Genomic DNA, 26703 nt, shown 5'->3' on the forward strand with positions numbered 1-26703 from the left:
CATATTGACCTGGCCACCCTTTTTCCAGATAGCAGTGAGAAAGGTTTGCTTGATTTTACTTAGATTATAGCTGATATCATCATATGAAACGGTGATAGACCTTCAGCCTGTGGCTTAGCAAAATGGATAATGTGGTGCAAGATAGCAAGAACCTTTATTTTGGCAAGGAAGAATGAAAAGTTCATTTCTTCTAATCAGACTGAGAAACTCTTTAATAAGCACTATGTAATCTCCCTAAAGTCCCCTAGTGCTAACTCATTATTTAATCCATAAAATGCAATTTTTGTATATGAAAGGCTGTGATGGTTAATTTTTGAAACACAGAGAAATGGACTTTATTGTGATTTTTTTGTTGTTCTAAAATTTTTTCTCAGATAATTTTTAAAATTTTTTAGCTCATTTTAACAGCTATTTTTTCACAGCAGTGAAAATTTACTTTTTAAATTTACTACGTATTTTCCATAGTAAGGTTATTATAAAAGTAGAAGAAGGCAAACATTACCTAATATATTTAATCTATACTTAACCTAATATATTTAATCTATATTTTTAAGCACTTTATTTTGGATATTGATATGGATATTATAAGACTGAGGTTTTGCCAGCATTTACCTGATGTCCCTTGAGGAAATCCTGTCATCTCTGTGGTCTGGATTTAGGATTAGTATTTTGACAGGGCTTGATTTTAGATTTAGCTGACTCACAGCTATCTCAAAAGAATTGTTTACAGGTATCCTTTTGGAGTTGTTTTCCAGATACTGACAGATGGGTTTTTTTCTTCTCTCTGCCTATAGATGCTGAGATGTAATACTGTTGACTATATAATTTATCCTGCCGTTTAAATTTTCATCTATATTCTTTGGCTAAGAATTTTCTTTATGTCATTAATTTGCATAATGCTTAGAACACTGTGGTTCCTAAACCAGAAAGTTGTGCTTAATGAATTAAGAATTATAGGCATATGTGACTATGTAACTTAATATATGTAAGTGTATATTCCACTCTTACATGTAAGATTTTCCAGTAGATGTAGTAATAAAACAGCAAACTTTACAGAAGAGAAGAAACCAAACAATAACTTACTTTTCTAAATGTGACAAAAATATCTGGCAGTTTTGGTCCTTTCCCTACTACGACATAGATGATTTTACTCATAAGCCAATAAGAAAAATAGAACACACCAGAAATAGTTTAATGTAAATATTATGAGGCTTTTTTTTCATGAACTGAGGTGGATATTGAATTGCAGATATATGTGCATATTTTAGTCATGAGTGAAGGAAAGAAAAACAAGGAAGCAAGCTTCCACTTTATAGTTCCACCTTGAATTACTTTTATTATATAGCTGATGTTCCTACACCACAACATGTTGCCCACTTTTCATCATTTTTCTATTTTATTATGAATTTTATTCCAGTTCTAGATATTTGAGGCTTTATACCATCCAGACCATTATTTATATCATACATCTTATTGGAATATATGACAGACAATCCCATATTGGAAATACACTGAATCCATATGAACATGAAAAATGTGTAAGATTATTTGAAGTATACTTTCTATGTCTTTTCTCCTGTGCTAATTATAATGTTTCATGCATTTCTCATAAATGCATTGGCATTGAAACTCTATTAAGAAGGAACACAATGAGATTGATTTAAAGGTGTCGAGGTGACTGTAACCTAAAAGAGAAGTCCTTGGAGATGACAGCTTGAAGGGGTGGGATGCAGTTGGGTAAGTCTGTGGATAGTTCCAATATGCACGATCCTTTTTAGTTGCTGTTGTGTTTAGATCGAACTTTACATACCACATATACCTAAAAAATCATCACAATACTAAGAAACTGCATTTCATTACTTCAACTTTTAGTACTCATAGCCTTTAATGGAAATTACTCCTGACTTGATTTTATGTTTGCATTTACAAATTAATGGAATAGAGGAGAATCTGAAATAGTCCAGGCTATCTTCTTAACTCCCCTGCTGATCTCTTTATACTAATCCATCCCTTCACAGCAGTAAAACTGGATTAATCAGATTAGCACTAGGGAAAGTCAATTTAAGATAAAATAGCCTCACTGCAAGTTTAGTGTGTCTGAGACTGGCCCAGAAGTGACTGGGTCATGACTTGGTGGAACATGAAATCACCTTTTCTCCTCATCCACAGCTATATCAAGCCTGCTCAGAAGCTGGATAAGAATTATCAAAGCTCTCTGCTAAATTGCTTCTCCAGTGGAGCTTCTTGCTCTTGTCTTTGGAAATGCTTAAGGTGAGGGCATTATAGAGCTGAGCATAGACTTGTTATTTGTTATGCACGGAAAAAACTTGAACTCAACTTTAAAACATTTGGTTTTGAAGGGATGAAATAGAGAATGATGAAAGTAGGAAATCTTCATTTATCTGAGGAAAACTGACTTTCCAAACTAAAGTGATGTGAGAATGTATGTGTGCAGAAGTAGCATAGCAATATTTGTCAAACAATTCTAAGTTTAGAGTCTGAAAGTGAAAAAAACCCCAACTGAAACAATTTAGGAATTTTTCAGGTTTTTGATAAATCCTCTTGCATACCTTGTATGCAAAAGGTACTCTTTCTCAGAATTCCCATTTTTCTGGAAATCTCATTTTCAGTAGACATACTGATGGTGATAATTCTGCTGATTCACAAATATTATACAAGTGACAGATTTTTTTTTATTTTCTAAGGTGTTTAAATTTAGCCATTTGAATTTTCAGAGTTTAAATGCTGCTTATTTTCAATGGGCTCATTATGAACATATTGTATGGTATTAATAATATCCTCAGTATTCTCAGATGAATCTTCTCACTTTCCTACATCTTTCTCATTGTTCTTTTACTCCCAGTCTCCTTTATAGCAACAAGGAGTATGGGCTATGTTTAAACAGTGGACCAGAGATAAGCAGATGTGCAGAACAAGATATCTCAGTGTCTGAGATGTCACATTTCTTTATGTAAGTCTTTATCATATAAAGCCAATAATTTTTCCCACAAAAATGTGGTAATGCATGTAGATTTTGTCTTCATTCATTGTTCCATGTAAATTCCCATTGAAATGACAGCAGAATGCTCTCCCAGTAGTGTTGACTTTTGAACAGTGAATCTCATCACTGGCCATGCCTAGGATGCTGCATGTGTCCAGATCACTAAAGTGTAACTCTTTGTTAAAACTTACTTGAGAACCTGTAACTTAAAGCTTTGGTACAGACATATTCAATTTAGAGGCTGTAAACAAACTCATATTAATAGAAGATTTAATATTAGAGAATTTTTATGGTGGCATTCATGGTGTGTGTAAAAGAGACTGAATTTTTTAAATGCTCACCTGTACTGCAGCTGGAGGCTCACAGTGAGACAAAGTCCATCTCATGGGAAAAATGAATGCCACAATGTAGAAGCTGTCTCCACAAAACTGAGATATTGTTTTCTCAGTCTAATATTTCTCCAACAGAAATGGCAGATTTTTTGGCAGATTTTTTTTTAGAAAGCAAGCCATCTGCTCCTTGAACCACACAGTAACTTTGCAACTCACTGCTTGCACTCATTTTGACCTGTGATCAAAGGTATTTGTGCTTCAGTAATATTGCAGCTAATCAATAAAGTCAGAGAACTTTAAGGAAACACAATCCAGAAAATAATTGCATATATTTATTTTCAGAGCATGGTGTGTGGCAACTGATGATACTTGTAGACGTCAAAGGTTGCAGGGTCTCCTAGAAATTAGTGTTCCCCCAAAACTGTTTCCTGTTAACACAACTTATTCTTTACTCTCTCTAACACCAATTCTCACAGCACTTCTGTGACAGTTTTAAACGAATAGTTACCTAAAATGTTCATTATTTTACCATTAGAGATGGAGCACTGAAACGAAAAAGATTGAGGTTACTGAGATTGGTTTTGATTTTATTGAGAATATTTTCTATTTGAGGTAGATCATGTTCATTTTTGCGATAATATTTCTTAGCATGATGTATAAAGCAGTGGACTATTTTCAGTCTCTCAGTCTTCACTGGTAAATGTAGTTCTGTTTGCATAAAGAACAAAAGAACAAATTGACAGCTTAAGTTTAAATACTACTGAATTTAAAAAACAATAGACTCAACTCTGTTCGTTGTAGGCCTTTGCTTTCTTGCTTTCTCCTTTCAGTCAAGATGCTCAGTTTGCAGGAAAGAATCACAGAGGACAGGGATGGATCATCTTTCTAAAGTGTGTTCTGAGTCTGAATTTCTTACTCCCATCCTTTGATCAGAAAAGGGAACACATCAATGACTGATCTTTCGGTTCAGCCGTCTGATGAAAAAGACTTCAATTCACCAAAGAAAAACAACATTATATCATATTAAAAAAGTTTTATTTGGCCCAAACTAGTCTGTTTCACTTCTGTAGAGTATTTGTCTTATAAACAAAGCAACAGAAATTCTGGGCTAGATACAAGTCAAATCAACAAAGGAGGAAAAGGAACTACATCTCGCTCTCTCTAGGAGGTAAAAACCACTTTTCCAACACTTCATCTGATGATCTTTGAAGTATTTTCAAGGAAAGTTATCCTAACATACAGTGGTGTTCAGAAATTTCCTCTGAGACATGAGGGTTCAAGGCTCCTTGGACAGAAGAGAGAACTGCTGTATCCTTGTCATCTGCTCCCATGCCTGTTTGATTTTTGTGAATATAGCTTGCAAGGAGAATCCGTGCAACCTATCTGCCTAGCCCATGCCAAATTCACAAATAGTGTTGGTGGGGTTGAATCACTACAAGTGCATATTCACTATAAGTGAATATAACTCACACCTGCTAAATTTGCTTTCCTTATTGAGCATGTGGAAAAGGATTTTGCCTTCCCTGATGTCATCAAGTAACACTGAATGGCAAAACTATTTATTCTGTAGTTTCAGAAGGTCCCATCCCCACCCCTCCAGAGAAAAACCCTAACAAAAATTTAAAAAACACACAAACAAAAAGCCTGTCAGGCAGTTCTGTCTATCCAGTCAATATCCCAAAGGTGTCTAAGAAACTTAAAAGAGGAGTAAATGAAAGAGGCCATGCTAAATTTGTTAAAACAGACAGATGGCCTGAACAAAAAGATAGCATATTCTCTCCCTCAACTATAATGTTCTCAGCAAGTGTCTCTGTTGAAAGGATAAGCATGAGAAGAGATAATAGGATCTTAAGATAACTAGCAGCATATCAACAAAGCCAGTCTGGCACAGAGTTATAAACAAGAATTATCTTGGTATTATTTGAAAGCCTTCCACATTCTGGGAGATGCAGCCTCTGCCTTTTATTTGGAAAAGATATTCGTCACAGGATGGGATAAAATCTATCAGGAAATAAAACCTGCTTGGTTCATGTTAGTCAACTGACTGGGGATCATTCTAAATATTTTTGGAGAACTTTGGCACAAATGTTAAACACCCACTTTTGTGAAGCATATGGTGCAGTATAATGAGTTTGTCTAACCAATTTTTAAGTCTGTTGGGTCAAAGAAATAGTAACATCAGCCTTTTCTTTATTTTGAATTCACTAAAACCTATCAAAAATTAAACAAAGGATGTAATGGGGATAATGAGTAAAAGACCATTTAAAATCTCACACTCTTGGGAAAGACAAATTGTCTCTGAGACATTAAGAATGAAGAAATCTAGCAGTTTTTCAGTGTATCTTGAGGACTGTGGAGGAAGCCTTATGAAGACAATGATTTAATTTCCATGATCCCAAAAAGTCATGCAGCAGGCTTCCGTGTCACTCCTTTACCAGGCAGGAACAGTTTGAAGCTGCTGTGATTTAATAAGAGCATAGCTTGGGCTGTGACCATTGGGCTGGGGCCCGTCAGTGCTGCTGAGCAGCTGGAACAGGGCAGTTCACTCACACTCAGGGAGGGGACTCTGATACACAGGAGTGCTGGCAGGGGCTGCCACTGCTCTGCAGATTGACTACAAGTGCCATTCTAGGGCTTGCTCCTGGAAGTTGAGGATATGTAGGAGACTTCGGGGGCTGCTGGCGGTCTGACCTCAAAGGATTGAGACCCCCATGTTTTTTGGATGGTTTTACATCTAATAAATTTAGAGTTTATATGGGATTAAAGTGACATAAATAGGTTGGGCTGAGTGTTTTCAAGGGGGTAATTATATTCCCAAGAGTTAGGCTATGGTGGCATTATTTACAGTGATGATATCTTGAGTCATCCTTTTACTTAGGAGTATCAAATGTGTGGCAAGTTTTGTGGTTCAGTAGCTGCTGTATCATGAACCTGCTCATGAATGGGGTTCCTCAACTTCACAGCCATAATTTTTTTTCTATTATCAGTAAAATACAACAACAGGAGCTGTATTGACTCTAGCAGAACTGCTACAGAATGTGATTTAGTATGTGAAGGTGGTCAAAACTCTCTCTTCACTAGAATTGCTAAGATTTTTCTAATTTTATCTTTATACTGTTGTACTGACACAAGATTGGACCAAGACTGGAAAACCTTCCTCACCTGAAAAATGTCAACTCTTCAAAGATAAAACAAAAAAATTGCTGCTCAATTTTTAATCAGTAGTCATTCCTATTTATTTCATTAGGAATTTACTTTTGTTTTGAAATGGATGCTTACTTGAAGGTTTTGGTATATTTTTCTTCATTGATACTTCCAAATGGTGAACATAATTAAATATTGCCATTTCTTATGTTTCATGAGCAGACAATTAATGTCACTGCTCTGCACAATCACTGTTCAGCAACCTAGAGACAGAAACAGAAACGAAGTCATTAGATTGCTCTTTTCTAAATCTCATGCAGGGCAACAAATTAAACCCTGAGTATTTGAACAAGAATCACTATTATTAGAGAATACATTTAGTAATATCTTGAGGTTCTAATGGTGTTGAAATAAAGATCTCTCAATCTGTTTGTGAGTTAATATATCAGAATATTACTCTTTAAATCAAGGGAGTAGTAGTAGTAGTAGTCAAGGGAGTAAAACCTATCATGAAAGCTAAATAGTTCGTTTTCTTTTTCTGAAGTCTGTCTTACACCACAAGGAGAAAAGTTATAATAGTCAAAATTGTTAAGTGTTTCGAATTGCTGAGCAGTGTCTGTGTAATGCACCTGGTAATTTTTACTTGTTATTTGGAGAGTGCAGCCTGGTTGGCACAGTTTGTGCTGTAGAACACTAGCTCTTCGTGCTCTTGGTCCTCCAATTTCTGCCTACCCCAGTCACATTTTAAAACAATTACTACATCAAAACCAGAAACAGGGATGAGCTGGGAGCACACCTACCAGAATTATACAATCCCTGCACCAACTTTTCCCAAGGTTATATTTCAGCAGGGTCTCATATTTTAAGTTGTTGGTTTGTGTGTGTTCACAGCAACTTCTACTCAGCCTTGCTTACCAGAAAGAGCTGAACATGTGCTCTTTCACATGGCAGGGTGATAATTCTCTTCCTAATTCAGATAAAACAGTATGATAAAGCAAACTTTAGTATCTATGGGCCTAATTTGTTGTTCAATGAATGAACATAATCTAAATAGAGATCTCCTATCACAGTATTATCAGACTGGCTGTTTTCATTTAAAAAATGTTATAAAGCACTTATCAGTCAAAAAGACCCCTAAACTAGTCAGATAAAAAGCACAGAGGATGGAGTGATAATTTTTTGTTAGATAGTGCATTATCTAATCTGGCCAACATTTACATAGGTACAAATACATGTCTCACTGGTGGTGCTTCAGTTTCATTGCACAATTTGATCTGAACTGTGTTTAGACAGAGAGATTTAAGGGATGACTGAACATCACTGGGCCTCTGCCACTGTGCAGGTGTTGCAGCAGCAGCATCATTCCAATGTGCAATTCTAGACTTCTTGTCTCCGTTTTACAGGCTGTCTCTATCACTAATACCATGGGAAAGCTAGAATCATTGCCTCAGAGCTCAAATTTTGAAAGTGGCATGAAAAAGGAAGTGTTGACCAGAAGAGGGGTAGAGAGGGGAAGGAAGCAAGAGGGTGTCAGTAACATGGTATTCCAATTATCTAGGTTACTTTCCTTTCTGCTTAGTGATTTCCTTTTCTTTCAAGACTTACACTGTGCAGGACAGGTTTCCTGGGGGATTTACTCTGGTAAATGCTCTTACTGTCATACCAGATACAGAAATATTTTAGGAGATCAGGTTTTTAATAGCTAAGAACCAGATCCTCAACTTTTTGCTGCTTTGCAGTATTTGGGCAATGTAAAACAACTGGGAAATGCCCTGAGGAGGACCTTTGACATGCTTTTGCATTTTGGCTGATTCTTGCTTATATAATGGTCCCTGGTAGATTATTATGGCTCATTTTGAGCCAGGTCAACCCTGTGGCTCCTAAAGATACTAAGAAAATTAAAGAGTGGTTTGCAAATGTTTCCTTCATTCCAACATAAGAAATTGGATTCAAAGAGCAATAAATGATTCACAAAAGCTGCATAATGAATAGTTGAAGGGGGTAGCAGGGAAGAACTCAAAAGAGGAGGAAAGTAGATGAATTTATCTATCCATAAAGATAGATCCTATCCATTCCCAAGATAATAACTGATGCTATCTATAGAAAGTATTATCTGTAACTGTCTTTCTTTCAACATTTAATTTAGAGATCATAATTGAATCTGCAGTATACATTGTAAAATATACAGACTTGACAAGTTGGCTGAGCTAACAATGCTATTGGATCCTTAACAGGGAATTTTAGAGATTTTGCTATTTTAACTACTTTGCTGCAATTTCTTCTGCTTATTCACACATGCTTGCAGAAATGCTATGTGTAGAACTTCGCAAGGTGGAAAGTCACAGCTATTAGTTTATCAGATAAATAAATTAAAGTTTACAGAATAACAAGGGTCTCTGAATATAAAAGAATATACAAAAATTATGTAATAATCAAGAATCAGGAAAAAAAAATCCTCCCGACTCGTTCACTCCTCTGGAGAGGCTAAAATGAGGAGTAATAAATTTTAGCCTTTAATGTAACATCATTCAGAAAAAAATCAGGCATAGGAATAGCTGTCAAAGCCAGAATACTTCAAACCATGATAAAAGAATAGTAAATTGCTAGTGCTACTGTATTCCAGGGGAGTTGCCCGTGGTTTCTAAGGTAAGAAGATTAATGAAACGCCAGCTGCTAATGGCTAAGAGTAGGTATTCGACCTCAGTGTAATCTGAGTCAATCAGAATCTTGCAGAGTATCCTTAGGCTATTCTTCTATTGTTAGATGTCCTGTCTCTGTGTACTAATAAAGCATTCCTCTTTCAGGAGGAATGGTACAGGTATACAGAGGATGTCGGTAAGGCTGTCTTAGAGAAGCACTTTGTTAATCTCATAGTAGGGGCTGTGTTAAAATTAGGGAATTGTTAAACAGACAGTCACCACCATTGATATTCTGGACAGCATTAGAGGTCGTGGAAAAACTTACAGAACCCCTTATAATTTGGAGAGTCACATACTTCCATGTTAGACACCCACAAACTAATTTTTACTTCACCTTTCAGAACTGCATCTCTCCTTCAACTGGAACACATCTCATCATGACACGGTAATTGTAAAATCAAGTTAATTATATCACTTAGTCACTGTAAACTTGCATGGATCTCTCTGACTATTTGGTTCTTGCAATTGTTACCCTCTGTGATCTGGGGGAAGCACTCCAGTTGTCAGCACTGGCACGCAGGAGTAGAGCTCCCACAGAGCAGAGGGCGATAAACAGGCATACATTCTGTGCCTTCAGAAAGTTTTCACAACCCAGTTCTACTTCCTGTCGTGGAAATATTCTCTGCTTCTAAAAGACTTAATGAAACAAAATTTCAGTGATGGGAACATGGACTTCAATTATTTATATGTGAGAAGCTCTTTTATAAAGCTTTCTGGGTTCTGGTTCTTTGTGTTTTATGAACTTAACCAGATTCCCATTTTATGTGGTGAGGAAAAGAACAGGTTTATCAAGAGTGACCTTTATAAAAGTAAAATTGGTTTTTGGCTTGCAGGAGGTCACACAAGCAATTAACTTCAATCAACAAGAAGTGTCAGGAGTCCAGGGGAAATTATGCAAATATGTTTCTCAAGATTTAGTGATAATTGTCTACTCATCATGCACAAATTCTTTAAGGAGCTTCTGAAGATAATTGAAAAAAAAATCTATCCTGTTGAAAAAAGGGTTTGTTATTCTGGATATGACTTAGTACGGTCTTCAGCAGTTAATTTACTTTTAATTAGGAAGCTACCATTATGCTGCTGAATAGCTTAAAAGAATATTTTCTGCTTTGATGATGCCATTTTGGTAATTAGTGATCAGGTACTTCTATTGACAAGATGAGTTTTGAATCATTAGACTACAGGGAGATCATGTTCCCAAGCTTTTCAAAGACATATTTGTTTTAACTCAAAGCTAATCAGGTGGCTCCTGCTGCTAAAACACTTAGGTAAACTTTACTATTGTTAGAATCCAAGTTAGCGGCACATTTAGAAGCCCTGAATAAAATCACAGAAATTATTCAAAACCCTTTGGCAATTCAAAAGTAAAACTCACGTACAACACTTTCTGCTTGTTACACTTACACTGGTCTTTATTGTACTATCCATTAAAGAACTGCATTTGCAAAGCAGCCTAAACTCTTTGGCAATCGGCTTTATTCAAGCCTGTTGGCCTGTCTTTTAGTCACTTTAGGCACTGAAAGTTAATTAATTTGAATGATCTGCTTGCACCAATTTTCAGGCCTGTGTATAAAAAGTATGCCTAATGTCCAGCACTTTTGAAAGGTGAATTAACAATAAAGCTCCCTACACTGCAGATAAACTCTGAACAGTTTGCAAAAATGGCACTGTGGGAGTCCATGCTTGGTACTACATTAAGCTTGCTGGAGCAAGGAGCTGCCTTTATATTTCCTGTCTGTAAGGTGAGAGCACAACCCTGGCCTCTTGGTGCTATTGTTCATCCACTGCCCTACCACTGACAGTCATCCATGAAGCAAACACCCTGAACTGAAGGGTCTGTGTGTGCTGCTAACTCAGCCTGAACTCAGAATATCACCACGAGTGTGCTATGCACAGGCCATTCCTTGTGACAAAGCTTCTCTTGGAAAAACTTCTATTGATGTAGTCAGTAGGAAGTATTGAACAATTTCATTTATGCACCAGGAACCAGGTGCATTTCATTTATGAACCAGGATCACCACAGCTGTTATCTAGTCTATAAGTATTATTACCAGTAGCTATGTTGTCCCTAAAACTCTGGCAGAAGGAAGCAACTGTTGTTACTGTTTTCCACTGAAGGCAGTTGATATGAGTGAGCATCCTCAGAGAGTGGTTCAGTTCTCACTAAGAGAATTGGAGTTATAGGATTGACTCATCTAACATACAAGCACAAAACAGAGTAATAGACAAAATAGCAAAAATAAAGGAAGTTTATATAAAAAACACTGCTGAAAACCAGCATGGAATGCTATGGAGAGACATCAACAAGCTGACAGGAGAAAACTTATTTTGGATGTTTTAGAATGTATTAAAATATTAAAACTTTCAGTCAGTTATCTTAAATCTTAACAAAGAATAAAAGGGAGCTTACTACCACATATGTTAGCATCCAAACTTGACCTATTGTCATGGGTTGGCACTGGCCAGATGTTAATGCACCCATGAATATATGTTTTTTCCCTAACAACTACTGTGGGATGTGATCAGGAACAGAGCAGAGCAGGCTTAGATCTTGAAAACAAAAAAAAACCACCAAAACTTTATTACATTACATAAGAACAGAGACAGAAAAACTCTTAAACACACACAGAGACAGAAATAAAAACTTCTCAGAACATCTCCCAGTTTCCACCCCCCACACATTACTCTTCACAGACCAAACCTTTGGGGTTTAGATCAAACAATCACCACTCAAAAAGAAAACAATCTTCAATTCAGCAAGGGCGAGAGGAGTCTCTCTTGCACCACAGACTGTTCTCCAGAACACACGGGTCCACCCCTTATGTGTTCCCATGTCACCCCTGGCACCGCCCGGAGAAGTCTGCCAGGGTGACTCTCTCTTTTTCCTATGTCCAGCGCTCTCACCGCTGTCTCATAGGCCAAAACTACATACAGGGCTTTTTAAGGATGCTGCATGCCGAGCTCTCCCCTTTTTACCCAGGGGCCAGGGTTCCAGGAGCAGGTCTGCCCTGAGGGCAGAGGGCGCCACCTCACCCTCCCCCTCTCTTCTCTGCTCGCTCCACTCTTCAAGTGCCAGTCACTGTAGCAAAAGCAAGGGCAGCTGTATCCACCCAAAATGCAGTTTATGTTCAAAAGAGACTTAAGTTCAGTCCATGGCTGACATTATGCAAGAGAAGTCCAGCTCAGAAAGCTACTCCTCTCATTCTTTGCCCATCGGGTTCCTTCCAATCGTGCTTTATCACCTCGGTCCCAGGCCGCTTCCCTCTCTCCTCCAAAACCACCAGTCATGAGAATCAATGTCTAAGAAAAGTTTCTTTCTGCCAAGCAAGGGTTAACAGTTTCTAGCTCTCGGCAGGGTGCAGGCTCAGGCACTCCCAGGCTTGGCAAACCCCCACGTGGCTGGGCACCTTCTCCCGGAGTTTGGGGGGAAGAGGGAGTGAGCACACACAGAAGGCACTTCCACAGTTTTCTACCCCTCCATCCTGGACGGGGCAGCTCAGTTCCAGTCCTGTCCCCTCTCTTCTCCCCCCGGGGCTCCGGCTTACCTGAGCCGACCACGTGTTTTCCCCTCCCCCACCCAGCCTCGTGGCTGGGCAGGGGAAGGAGGCCGGAGACGTCTCTCCGCTTAAACTGAAATCCAGAAAGAGACCAAACCCCCTTGGGGTCCTGCTTTTAACTCTTTGTGTCCTCAGAGGCGTGTCCAAACCTCCGAGTGACCAATCCAGGTGCCAGCACAAAACCTGATCACTGATTGGACTGCCCACATCCCCCTGGAAAAATTGACCTCCCCCCGCAACCACGACACCTATGTTTTGGACATCTTAACTGGACACCTTTTTGATACTCCTCATATTTTAATGTACTGTTAATGGAATGTTAGATCCCACATTTTTAAAAAGTGAAGATTAGTTATATGTTCCTACTATTAGTATGAAGAGTTGCATTAAAAGTACCACTGTGTTAAATGAATGCTGATTTACTGGCATTTCCACTTAGAAAAAAAAAAAAAAAAGGCTTTGTCAAACCACTTTCTTCTCTTTTAAATCTAAGTTTCTCTGACATATTTGTAGCCCAGAAAATTACTCTCTATTTGGTAACATAATTACAGTAATTCTGTGAGCTGCTTACAGCTTGTGTCTGTTTGTGGGTGAAGGTATACTTATCCGTACTTTTTTTCCCAAGAAAATGGACAGAGATGTGGGATAAGCAGAAACACAGGCTAAAAATAAGTTTGCCAACCTCCAACCAGCTAGGGACAAAGACATGAAGGAGCACATATATATATTAATTTGCTGAAAACTTTGCTTCCCAGAAATACTGCAGAAAAAGATTATTCAGATGTGCTCGGGCAGATATTCAATCTTATGTGAAGATTAATGCTGCTATCACTGGGATCATATGGAAGGGAAGTTAGGTGAACAGTAGAAAAAGGAATGTCACCAAATGCATCTTTTTTATACAAAAACACAGAATCTGATCTTTGGTCTTTGATCCCTTAAAAAAAAGGGATCAAAGGGATCCTTTTAGTTGCTAAAGAATAAGAAATCAAACTGCTCTTCTGTTAAACTGAAGTTCAAAATATATACATGATTCTTATGGATAATAATGCATTAAAGACAAGAAAAATTACGTTAGAGTGATAAGAATGGTTTTTAAGTGGCTTCTAAATATCCTGATAGTAAACTATATATAAATGGAGAAAAGAAAATAAACACCTAAGACTTAATTGTAATTGTCAAAAAGGAAGAAAGCTAGTTAAGTTGTGAAATTAGTACTCTTTTTACAAGGCAGTTTTCTCATTGGAAGAAATAGTGAAGTAGAGAAGAGTACCTAATATTTTTCATGATCCTGTCACTAAAGTAAAATACTAAATTAAATGTTGTTATAGGGACAAATTCAGGGCATATGTATTTGAAATAAACCCTTTAAAGAGACTGTCCTTTGATCCTAACAGTATATTTATACTGTTGTATATTTATGGTATTTATATTAGTCTTCCACATACTGTAAAGAAAAACCCAGAGTTGCTTATTATGAAACGATCTGCTGACAGTGATCTTTTAATGGATTCTCTGCTTTCAGGGGAAGGGGAAAAAAAGGAAAGAATACAAGTAGTGAAGTAAACGGAATTGATGATTTCTAACAAATCATGATATATTGTCTAGTGCCAAGGTTTTAATTAGTAAAGGGTATGCTTTCCTTTTCATGATGATTTAGATGTTGATGACGAACAAAAATGGATACTAGCATCTTTGATGCCAGCTGGTCAATTTTGTGCTCCTCTTAAAGCAATCTTGTAATCAATAATGGTCAGTAAGGAGCAGAATTTCAATCAAATGAAAATTATTTAATAGTGGGGTGGGGTTTTTTTTTGTTTTGTTGTTGTTGTTGTTGTTTTTTGGGGTTTTTGGGGGGTTTTTTGGTGTAGTAGTAGTAGTAGTAGTAGAAGAGTAATGCTGTCACATCACTGGAACTTGTATTTCTTTCGGTATAATTTACAAGTGAATCCCAGTCCCTCTCCAAATATCTGGTTTAAAGGTACTGATTTGTAGTCTCTTTAATTTTTTTCCTCTCTAATAAGCTAGTTGCATAGTCAGTGGAGGGCTCTGGAAAGCACAAAATAGTAGGCTGCCCCAGGGTCAGCATGCTAGTGCTTCGACCTGAGGACTGTCTCTAGAATGAACAAATTAGCTGAGCCACAAACCTCTTTTCTTTTTTCTGGATCTCTCTGCTGTGTGCTTGGTACTTGTAATATGAACCCTTGTCCTCTGGAAACTAATTCAGGGTAGCAGTCCATTCCATGCAACCTACTGAGAAAAAAACAGATCTTAGAATTTTGTCTAGAGCTGCATTAGTGATTTAATGATGATGGGACAGTTCCTTGAACCATCTAGATCCAACACCTCTAGGCCACAGATTTCTGTGATTCAAAATATGTTTTAGAACAAAATATAGGACAAAGGAGATGGATTTGGGTTTGTTTTTCCTATAAATTTATGTTTGCAGCCTGTAGGGTGTCATTTTTCCATATTTATGCAGCATATAGAAACTATCTTTGCTTTTTTGCTGGGTTATTAATAGCCCCTTCTAAATGAAAGTGGTTTTCTTATTCCATTTCTACTTATAGTTATTAATGTTTGGTGGTTAATCCATCAATGATATTGGATTTAGCAGCCCGGCATTATGTATTATACCATGTTATCTCAGTGCATAAGAGAAGGTTTTTCTGAAACATTGTTTCAACTTTCTTGCTTGTGAAAATAGTAATGAGTACAAACAAGCAGTGAGAGTTTGCAGCCCAAGAAATTCTTTCAGAGCCATATATTTTGGTGAGAGAAAACTTGAACTCTGAACGTATTTTGCCATCTGTAGCTGATGAGAAGTTTGCAATTTTTTTCTTTTTGGAACTAATATGACTGTGCCTTTAATATACCTGATATCCTTATTTGAGGTCTGTAAGGGGAGGTGTCTAGATGTTTCAGTGTACTGGGCATTCAAGTGTTGATGGAGCAGAGGACACTTAAACTCTTAACAATCTTAAGGGGGGATTTCCTAAAAATGCTGTTTGTTGTGTTCTTAGATGACTGCGTGCTGTGTTTTCACTTAGTTCAACTCCACTTTAGTAGGAGCTTTGTAAAATGGTCTGTAGGGATTGTGTTGAAATGGATTTATTAATGACACCCCTGCTCCACTGATGCCAGTGGCAAAATTCTCATTAGGCTGAGTGGGGTCAAGATTTTATCTCTCATTTCCTGCAGAACTGGAAAGTGAAAGAGCAGATGAGGCTCCAAGACAAAAATGTGAATCCAGACTTCCAGCTCACACCTAAAGTTCTTCAGGTGGCAGCATGATGACTCTGAAGTAATTTGTATTTGCAGCTGCATGTACACAAAACAGAAGTTTAACCCACAGACTGCAACACATACCAATTTGAGGCCTGAATCTCCTCAAAACCTGCAGAGGATCGTTTCCTACTTGAGTACTCTATAGTTCACAGTCCTGCCAGCATAGGCTTTGTGTTAGCAGAGTGGCAATAATGGATCTGCTCATGTTGATGCATCCTGGATTTTTTTTTTCCTCCATTTGATGCGTTTATATCCTTTTGTAGATTTAGCTTTGCCTGCGGATTCATTTGTACAAATGTTTCAGGATTTCAGTGTCAGGAATTCATTTGCATGTCTGTTTATTCATTGTCAAACTGTAGCATATACTAAAGCTGAGCTTTCTTCTGTGCAAAGAACTCTTGCTCATGGAGTCATTGATCTATAAATACACTGCAAACATACAGGGCAATGGTTTTGAATGACTTAGTCTTTTTTATATAACTTATTTGAAATATTGACACCAAATTGTCATATGCAAAGGGAATCCAAAAAGGATTCAGCAAGTCTGGTAATTTGCACACACTGTAAAATGGGTGATTACAACGATGGGACAGCTTGAAAGAGTGAAAGCTTCCAATCCATGAATGCAAACTATTTAGCTTTTTCCCTGAAAAGTTGTCTGTACTAGTCAAATCAGTAATTTTTAGCAGTCATAAACAGTGATGAATTACACAAGGATGAAATTATCTTGAAAAATTTCTTGGCTCCATCAAGTAAACACACTTCTTTCAGCATTATGCATTCAAGACATCCCATTTTGTTTACATTATTTAACAGTCATGCATATTTTTTCAAGGTTCATCTCTTTGTTTTTGTATTTAAATTCCCCTAAGAACCTACTGCAGCTCCCCAGAGGATTAATGAAGTATGACATTTTCTCCCTTGCCTGCACCTCAGCCTACAGAAGAAATATTTTTGACCAATATTTACCACATTGTGGTGCAAGGATGACAACAGGCATTAGTCTCTTCTACAATGTTTTTGAAGTACACAAAAACCCTTGGAAAAAATCTAGTTTTGTTAGTTGAACTATAAAGAGTTCAATCAGGGATTTCTTCACATTTTCTTGGAAGATTTAGTTTGATTTAGAATCAGTTCAGTTTAGTTTTATTGTTTCTTAGTTAAACAAGGTATAGTTCAAAATTTTGCTTTCAAAAAAAACAAAGCCATATTACTGAGGAAACAAAAAAGCCACAGTCCCTGCAAATATTTATATTTTATCTATTTTGTCAATATTGCCTTGATTTTCAGATTATTATTATCAGTGGAGCAGGCACAAGGCTAGACATGAAAGACCCACTAGAGGTAGCAAAATCAGCTGGAAAAGTGGTGACAAGTATGACCATGGCCCAACTTCCCTTTCCCATGAACAGCAGAGCACAGTGCTGGCCCTGAGGTTGGACTGTTGGAAAGAAAGAGAAAAGTCAAGAAAGAAGAGCGGTCAGATGCAATGTTTAGGAATTTTGAGGACCTAGGTTGGACAGTAGGAAGGTACTTTTAAACTGCTGTTCCATTCCATGATGTAGGAAGACTGGAAAATACATATATTTTTTAACAGTGTGTTTTGGCATGTCTTCATCCGTCCAACAAAACAATTTTTAAGAGTTCTTGTTCCTTGCCCTAGATCTCTGGGAGACACCACCATTACTCCACCACCATTATATTCCAGAAGAGGAGGAGTTGCTTTTTTAGGATAGTTCCAGAGCAGCTAGGTGCAATTTCTGTGTCACAATCTGTAGCTATATACTGGATTTGGCGATGCAGCAAATATTCCTTGTGTGGTGTTTCTTTTTAAAAAGCTAAATTAAAAAGACAAACAAGACTGCATTATATCAGTAGAAGGTAGAGCCAAAAGAAATACTACATTTTCTGCTCAATTTGCTAAAGTACTAGTTTCCAACACTACTGCAGTACTCAAGGGAAGATATTACAAACAATATTCAGCTGGAGTGTACAGTAGGTTATTGCAGTAGTTTAAGAAAGATGAACTCTGCTTGATTTCAAGGATTTCTCCATTTTCTTTCTATTTCACTTAATGTAGACTTCTCAGCATTATCATCATAAAAATGGTCTGTGGGGACTAGGAATGAAGCCTGACAGATTTAAAATGAAAGGATAACCTTGATGGGATTTTGTGACTACAGAAGAATTTAATAAATAGCAGAATGATGATTCACTGATGTAGGTGAAAGTTATTGAATTATAAGATTAACTAGAAGAGTTCCCAAAGAAGGGATCCAGCTTCTACTGGTAGACTGATTTCCTGCTGTTATTTCTTCTCCTACTTCATGGCTTCATTTGCACCCAAACATGAAGCATTTTTCCCCAGTTTAAAAATTTTAATTCAGGAGTATAAGATTTTTTAAACATTTGTGTTTCAAAATATCTTTCATTCTGTCATCTTGAGTCTTGATAGGGGAAAGTTGTTGAACAGTCAAGCTATAAAGTTTCAATGGTTATCAGTTTGCTTTGCTGAAGAATTTAATTCAATATTCAATTCAATATTTTAGTGCAATGCTGTACTCCTTTTATGCTAGAAGGCTGCTGGTTTTACCCTACAGTTTCTTCTGGCTCTAGGTGGGAGAGACAGCAGACAGGACTTAAAGCTTCTGCTCCTGTGGTGTTGCTAGACATGCAGGAAAGTATCTTCCTTGTCAGGGGCAATGAGCTGTGTTTACCACACCACTCTGGAGGAAAAGGAGGACTGTGAGGAGACCCAAATACCAGCTGCTTGACAGTAACTACTGAGCTAATGGCGCTCTTCTCACATAGGTGATGCTTTGCATCTCCAGGTTATACATTGTTTATGATGTCCTGAGTAGAAATCCCTCTCAGGGATGTGTCAGTGGGACAATGCTTGGGAGGTATACAAGCTGCAGTGCCAGCAGGTCACAAGCCAACCCAATGTGCCCACTAGAGCACAGTGCCAAGGTAGTTTTTGCTGAACATGGTGTAGGAGATGAACTGTGAGATTTACCACACTACTTCACCATCTCAAACTTGAAGTAACGCCAGAATCTGCTTTGGGTTAGGAGCTACTAAATACATTTACCACTGATGCAGGTCAGGAATGTTTTAGTAAGAATATAATTCTTAATGGAAAAATACGAAAATATGCAGGTGCCTTAAAATATTAAGAACTGGAAAAATTATATTAAAATACAATGACTGGTAGTGTGGTGGTTTTACACCCCAAAATAGTATTTCTATTCAACCCACATTTTGGACACATTACATATTTGAATTACAGCATTTGTTATAGGCATTATGAGCAAATGCTTTGGTAAGAAATCCCTTTTCTTTTCTTGGCCCTGTCAGTGAGACACCTGTCCCATGGCAGGAGGCAGCAGGCACTCTCATTAATGGCTATTTGTTACTGTGAGGGAAAGTATTACTCCAGTTTTTATAGATGGAAGGCCTAGAATTGCAAGATTAAGGAACTTGTTCAAAGCCTCAGGGGTTCCATATTCCCGTTTCCGAGTCTACCATTTAAATTAAAAACTCTCCCTTGGAAAAGGAGGAAGCTCTTTTGTCATGCGGAGATGAAGGATATCATATTCCTCTTATGTACTCCACTGTGAATCACAAATAATTCCATTGCAGTGAGTGGAATTCCCTGGGTAACTCTGAGACAATAAAACCAAAACAGCAGGGGATTTTTAAAAGGGTCAGGGAGATTTAGAAGCACGTATCCTTCTGAACCGGAATGTGTCTTGTGTTCCTAAATTCCTTTGGTGCTGCAGAAGTTGCCATCCCATGACACGTTGTCCCTTTCTCCCTTTCTAAGAGGTCAGTTTGTCTTTCTGGTGATTATTGTTTGATTATGGACAAAACACAAAGAGTTAAGAAGAAGCAATGCAGATTCTTTGCTTGCCTATCAAGGTTCTTTTCTGTAGAACATAATAGAAATTTACAGTATTTAGGTGATAAGCTGAAGATGCTTGAAGTATCCTCACCTTGGGAAATTATTCTACTGTGGCTTTTCAAAGATGACAATTTTTTCGTACATAAAACGTGATTCTGGCTGCCTGTGTGTGTAAACAGATTAAGATATTTTTCTGTTCATCATTTCTAAAAATTTTCCTTTGTTGATGCTCATTTTAGAAGGAATAAGCTACTACCATAGTGCTTAACGTTTCTCCAGAGGGACGGTTTTCTGACCTTGTTTCCCCTGGCACATATATAAATTTCTGTTAATCTAAACAGCAAAACAAGAATTCCTACTGGAACAATAACCATGTACCCAGTTCCCTGTGGAGATACCCCAGGAAAACAAATAGGTACTAAACATTAGCTTCATTGTGCCTTGAATTCCTGAAAAGTACTAAAAGGCAGTGTTGCTGAGCAGTGAATAAAAACATAACAAAGTGGAACAGAATTGCTTGAAATCGTATTGTTATTGTTATGCACTAAAAAAAATTATATTTAATTGTAGTAATATTTAAATTCCACCAACAGCCTAAAATAAACAGCCTTCTATTGAATTTTTAGTGGATAATGGGATATTTGATGATAAGTCCTCTAACTGCCTTTGAGTGTCTAGATGTAAACAATGTTGTTTAAATCAACAACTGTGACTTAAAGTCCTCCCAAACAAAAACAGAACTGCTGTTTTTCTGTACTTGGTTAAAACTCATACTTGATATTTTTTGAAAATAGAAAGAATACTTCTTTCTGAAAATTAACTGCATTGGAATATTGAGTGCTTCTGGCTTTTCCTCAGGAAAAGCATCATCTAAGTTAATTAAAAACCCTCCTTGCTTCCTTGAGAGTCCTACTGTTTAATTAGGGTAACGTATGCCAGTTTGTGTTGAATCGAAGTTCACCCCAGCTCCTCCAGCAGTTCTTCAGTTAATCCCTTGTAAGCTGACATCCTGTTTCCGTCCCCTCGTCTCTCCTGCCGGTGCCGGTGGAGATCCTCATCCATGGAGCAGGAGTTCATTGCGCTGTTAGCGTGTCCCCCAGCAGTCAGGCCCGGGCGTGGTGAGGTCGCCGTGGTTGTGGTTTGTCTGTGGCACTCTCAATCATCAGGATTGATCCCTGTGCCCCTGCAGTGGCGGAGTTCCTAAGTCCTGCAAGGAACCGCAGCACTTCCATAGGCAGGAACAGTTTGGTCTCTTTCTGCACTCATTTTAAACACACCCTTCACTAGGGAAAAGTAGAAGGGATTTGTCTTTAGCAATTTCATTTTTACTAATACTCACAGGGATTTAAAATCATAGATCTTCTCTGTTCTCTTATTCTTCGGTAGCTTTCCCATGAAAAAGAAAAAATCTGTTGTCTGAAGAGGTTGGGTTTGTACCATATTCATCAATACAGGGTTGTTCTGTTCTTGAATAAGTCCCTCAGATATTCATCTAATTGATCATTAGTTAGGGACTTTTATTCCACATCCAAGCAGAACTACTCAAAGACTCCATTAGTTGACTGAGTTTGTAAATCATCCAAGGCTGGATACATCTGTAACTTTGATGGAGAGGTAAAGGGAAAGATTTCCTAGCAGTGTAGTTCTTTTTTATATTGTAAGATTTTCTTCCTGCAAATCTACACCTAAATACAGCCACAACATACACAACCTTGGTAACAAAGTGATAGTAACCACTCTAGTTAGCTTTGTTTTGTCTTCACTGGAAGCTAGTGTTTGGTATTTGATTGCCTTCCAGTAAGTGATTTAATAAGCTAATTATTTTGTAGAGCAGAAAATTCCCAGAACTGTGCCTGCATAAGCAATTTGGCCAGTATTTCTTCCCATCAGCACTCTGTGCAGTCAAACATTTTCTGAATTGTTGGCAATTTTTCATCTCTTCTGGGCAGCTCATCTACAAATGAAACATAATTTGGGTTTCTGTCCAGATTTTATGGGTAAGTATGGGTACAAACACAGATAAGCAGCATCTTTGGTGTGGCTCCTTAAATGGCATCCCGATACCATACTCCACAGTGTTTTTTAAAAAAATATTAATTTAATTGGGCTTGCCATAATGAGGTCAGGCATACCAAAATAGAATTTATGATTGTATTGAGGAGTCCCTAGAGACCTTTCAGTTTTGAACACACCTACTTAGTTTTCTAATATCAAAATAAAGAGGGGTTTAATTTTCTAGTATGATGAGGAACGTTCTTGCTTAAAACCATTTGAATGGTCATTTATTGCTACAAGGATTTGGCTGGAGAGGGAGGATCTCTGTAAGCACCAACAGGTGCAATCCCTTTGGATGGAAAGTAAAGCCATTTTCTCAGCATTATCAGAGAGAATGGGATTTTTTATGAAGGAGCCAGCACTTCCAGTATTAGGTATGCTGCCTGTCTAAACCTACAGTCACTTGGCACTGAACATCTAGTCATACTGTCCAAGTAATTTAGATGGCACATGTGTTCACATGGCACAGTTCCACCCAGAGTCAGAGTCAGCCAAGAGATCATCCATCTAGGAGCATCAAGTGGTGCTGTAGATAATAGGGTTTGAAGCCAAAAAGGAGTTTCCAAACAGCTGTCTCTTCCTGTATCGTATACTGAGAGCTAAAATGCTATGTGATTGATAATCTATTTTTTGCTTAAATTGCTTTTCAAAGTATAGCCCCTCTGTACATATACATACATTGACATTGCAGTGCAGACCTGGTACTGTGATAAGTCAAGAAAAAGAATGTTTCTGAAACCTTTTAATTTTCAGATAGGTGAGGGAGCAGAATCATCCCGGTCCTTCTGTTCTAGAACAAGTGACATGGAGTAATTCTGCTGAAAACATCTCCATTGTTATCTGTCAAAGCAATTTGTGAGAATATGAAATATGTGAGGTAGTTTTAGGGGTCTGAATAGCAAAGCAAAGTCCAAAGCTGTTTTAGTCATCTGTGGTATACAATCAAGATCAATATTTCAGTAGCAAAATTCATGTTCACGACATTCACACATCCTTGAGAAAGAAAAGCTTTTAATACACGCGAGTGAGTTGCCTTTGCTGTACAACCCAGAGCTCCAGCTCTTTGTCCTGAATTTAAGGACTTCTTGTGTGCCTAATTCTGAGAAGGTGCAAGTTAGCAGAGCTGCATGGGCTTCAATGAAACTGCCAGCATAAACCAGGCAGCACCCTGATGCTTTAACGAGCAGTGGGAGAGGAAAAAAAATTAAACTAGCAGTAAAAAATATGAGTGGTGAACAGATACACAGATATACAAGAAGATAGAACTGTGTCTGCCAGAAATATTTCACTTTTTCTTTGAAGAAGTGTGCTAACATCAGGGAAGTTTGATCTGTGATTGCTTTGAAAAAAATTCTGAGATTAAAAGATGGGATCAGAAGCCAAAAGAGAAATTGTCAGGATAAGTCAGAGCCAAAGGCAAATGTGTTATGGGGAAGTCTCTTCTATCTTGGGAAGCAACTGATATTGGCCATAACTGGACACCTCCTTGCACAGTTCCTAGGTGAGCCATTTCACAAAATATCTGCACAACAGTATGGGTTCCTTTGCAGTTTTCTCATTTTGGTAGAACAATGGACACACCGTTGCCTTATGCAACTCTGGAACAAAGTAGACAGTAACTTGAACACAAGTGGTAAGGATTAGGTGAAGATTAATCATTAACTAAATCTACTGGGATCTCTATCTAAATCCAACCTAAATCAACGGACCTGTCACTAGCTAACTGGAAGCTCTAAACACTGAAGTTAGGGAGAGTTGAGGCAGCTGAGTTGTGACACCAAATGAAGTTTGATCTCATTAGAATATATGCATCATTTCCTGGTTTAGCATTGATTATGGTGTAGTCAATACTGAGAAAATTATGTATCAGTGTTCAGATTCTAAATTGCAGGTGTTTTATATATTGCCAACTAATCCTTCACAGCTCTCCGGTGTTCTGGGCAGCCCTTAGTGGCTCAAAGGCTGAACAATACCACTATAATGTAGGTCATGTAGAGTTCAAACTGTTTGAACAAAAAGATTTAATCCATAATCAAAAGATAAGAATTAGACGCTTTTCCTTTCAGATTTTGGGTTGCTTCATGCAAACAAATTTCATAATTTTTTGTGTTCTCATCTAATTTTTTCATATCAGAAAGATTTTAAAAGGTACTGTTTAGATTATCATGGTAACACAAAAATATATTTTATTTCTTTCTTTCATTTAGTTAAATATTTGGTCAATTTAAAACTCTGCAGAAAGTGGCAGGATGAATAATGGTGGAAAAGAGTACCAAGGGGAACATTCTTATTTTAAAGCGTTACAAACTTCAGAGTAGTAATAATATTGTTTAAAAGTAATAATATCTCAGAATATCATAATGTGAGTTGGCCTTAGTGTTCTCATCTCAAAAGAGTCAATTTTAAGCAAATTTCTTTTCCCACTCACTGCACTTTGATTCACATCATCGTGTGGTCTCGGAGCACATCAACTGGCCTTTTGTCCTGAGGAAATTAAACTGAAGGATGAGGTCTGGGAGCTTATATCATGCATTCCTGCTGCTAATGAGCACTCAGTCCACAAGACAGACTAAAGCTGGTCTGAAATAAAGCTCCTGAAACATTAATAATGTGGACATTGTGTCTCCCATACCAACTGCTGAATTTTTCAAATCTGTTAGATTGCACCACTGAAGAAGTCTGCTCTAAATGAACAGAAAAAAAGTAAAAAGTGCTGTGATTCTGAGCTTTTCCTGTTAAATTAAATGGTAATTTTAAATATTTTTAATAAATACAAATTTACCTCTATCTACAGAAAATAGGGTTACCCTTTTTTTTTCAGGAAACATCCTTGGAGCAGTCCTTAGCACACAGTTTGGATTTTAGGATACATCACCTGCTTGCAACAAGGTGAAAAGAGGATTTCCCACCTCCTTCTCCAATTTTAACAGAACTGTTCAAAAGCTATTATTGCATAAAAACTTTGGTATAGGGGTCACATAGCCTGCTAATGTGAAACCCAAGAAACATTTTGGCCCAGAGGGTTTTCTTTGCAGCAGAAGACACTTTAATGGCTGGTCAAATGTACTACCCATCCACTCCTTGCCCTAGGACTTGCCTTCAGATTAATTGAGAAAGCCATTAACCATCCCCTAATAGGAGAGCATATGCCATACCACCCATGCAGCATATGCAAAATTAGATAAGAAATTCTACTCTACCATTGGAAATACAAAATTAATAAAAAATCTCTTAGTCCTAAAAGAATGCTGTATTCTGTGAATGTGAAGCTGCAGCATGCATAAAGCAAAACTGCATCTCTCCATTTGATTCATATATATATATATATATATATACACATAGTTCATTGTGGGAGGTGTTCAGTCTTGCTGATAATTTGATCCATTCAGCAAGAATGCACTTTTTCACAGTACTTTACACATTGCCAAGTCACAGACACTGTCCTTCTTTTTACTTTTCTGTGAATTAAAAATGCATATATTTGCATCTTGCTCATGGGTTCAAACCAGTCTTTCCTTTCTGAAGGTGCCTGTGAACCTGATCAGATTTAGTGCTGTCTTTTCCCATTGCTTGCTATGAAACTTGGGGATTCCTGTGGACTGAATGAGAAAGTGATAGCACACGACTGTGCTATCACACATTTCTACTTAATTTCATGAAGCTGCACTCACTCTGGCCTCAGCATGTTTCATGAAAAATGTCAACCGTATAATCACAGAGGAGTACACATGAGCAAAAAGATGAAAAACTATATTAAAAATTATCCACCACTTACTACTTTAATTTACCCTTCCAGATCTTGTTTAGTAGAGCATTTCCAAACAATTTTTGAAGAGTCTTAGCAAAAATAAATGAAGAATTTATTCAAGGAGAAATACTTTTTGTTTGAAACTGGTTGTTTATTTGATATAGGACTGATATATAGAGCCTTTTCCACTTGACAGATGAAAATTTAGTAAGTGTTTCAGTTATTAATTATCTACAGTAACTATTTGTTGAATGAATATTAATTTTTATTATGTATCCAAAATCCAAGAATGCTCTTCCAGATGTAGTTTCAATTCCCAGTTGATGTGAATTGGCTTTGCTTCACTGAAAACAGAACATCTATATCAGCTTATAACAGCTGAAGGTCTGGCTCCAGAAATGCAGGACAGCATTGATATTTCAGACCTGCTGAGCATCATGCCGCTCCCCATATTCAAATATTCTAAGTATTTAATATTTAAAAACCAAGCAAAAAAATAAGAAAAAACAAATATTTAAAAAAAATTAAAAAATAAAAAAATAAAATAAAATAAACACCAGAAAGGGCCTTGGTTTCTGCAGTAAAATCTCAGAGCCTTGTGCCTCTGAGAACCCAATACCAGCTGAAGGCTGAACCCTCAAGGTATCGTAAAGGGATAGGGGAGTGTGTTACAGTAAAGTTGGCATGTCCTGCTCCAGTGTCCCAAACACTCCTTTGCTCCTACCAGCTTCCTTTCACTCAGTCACAAGTGGCACACTGACACTACAAGAAAAACTTGATATATGAATTTGATTAACTTAAAGCCAGTAATAGTTTGTGACTCCAAATATCCAGCTCCAGTATGCATATGGATCTCTTACTCTTTTATGCTTTTTTTTTTTTTTTTTTTTGCTAACCTGTTGTCATAGCTGAAAGATAACACTTAAGTAACTAGTCTAAGATCCTCATTTTATAATTTCATCTGTGCATTGTCAG

At 37.4% G+C, this 26703-nt stretch overlaps 1 protein-coding gene across 2 annotated transcripts in view; it reads left to right on the forward strand.

The window, feature by feature from the left end:
* Nucleotides 1-26703, forward strand: part of PRKN (parkin RBR E3 ubiquitin protein ligase) — a 685495-nt gene that overhangs the window by 591244 nt on the left and 67548 nt on the right. The window lies entirely within an intron of this gene.

The sequence above is a fragment of the Prinia subflava genome, chromosome 2, assembly GCF_021018805.1.
Source record: "Prinia subflava isolate CZ2003 ecotype Zambia chromosome 2, Cam_Psub_1.2, whole genome shotgun sequence".
Lineage (NCBI taxonomy): Eukaryota > Metazoa > Chordata > Aves > Passeriformes > Cisticolidae > Prinia > Prinia subflava.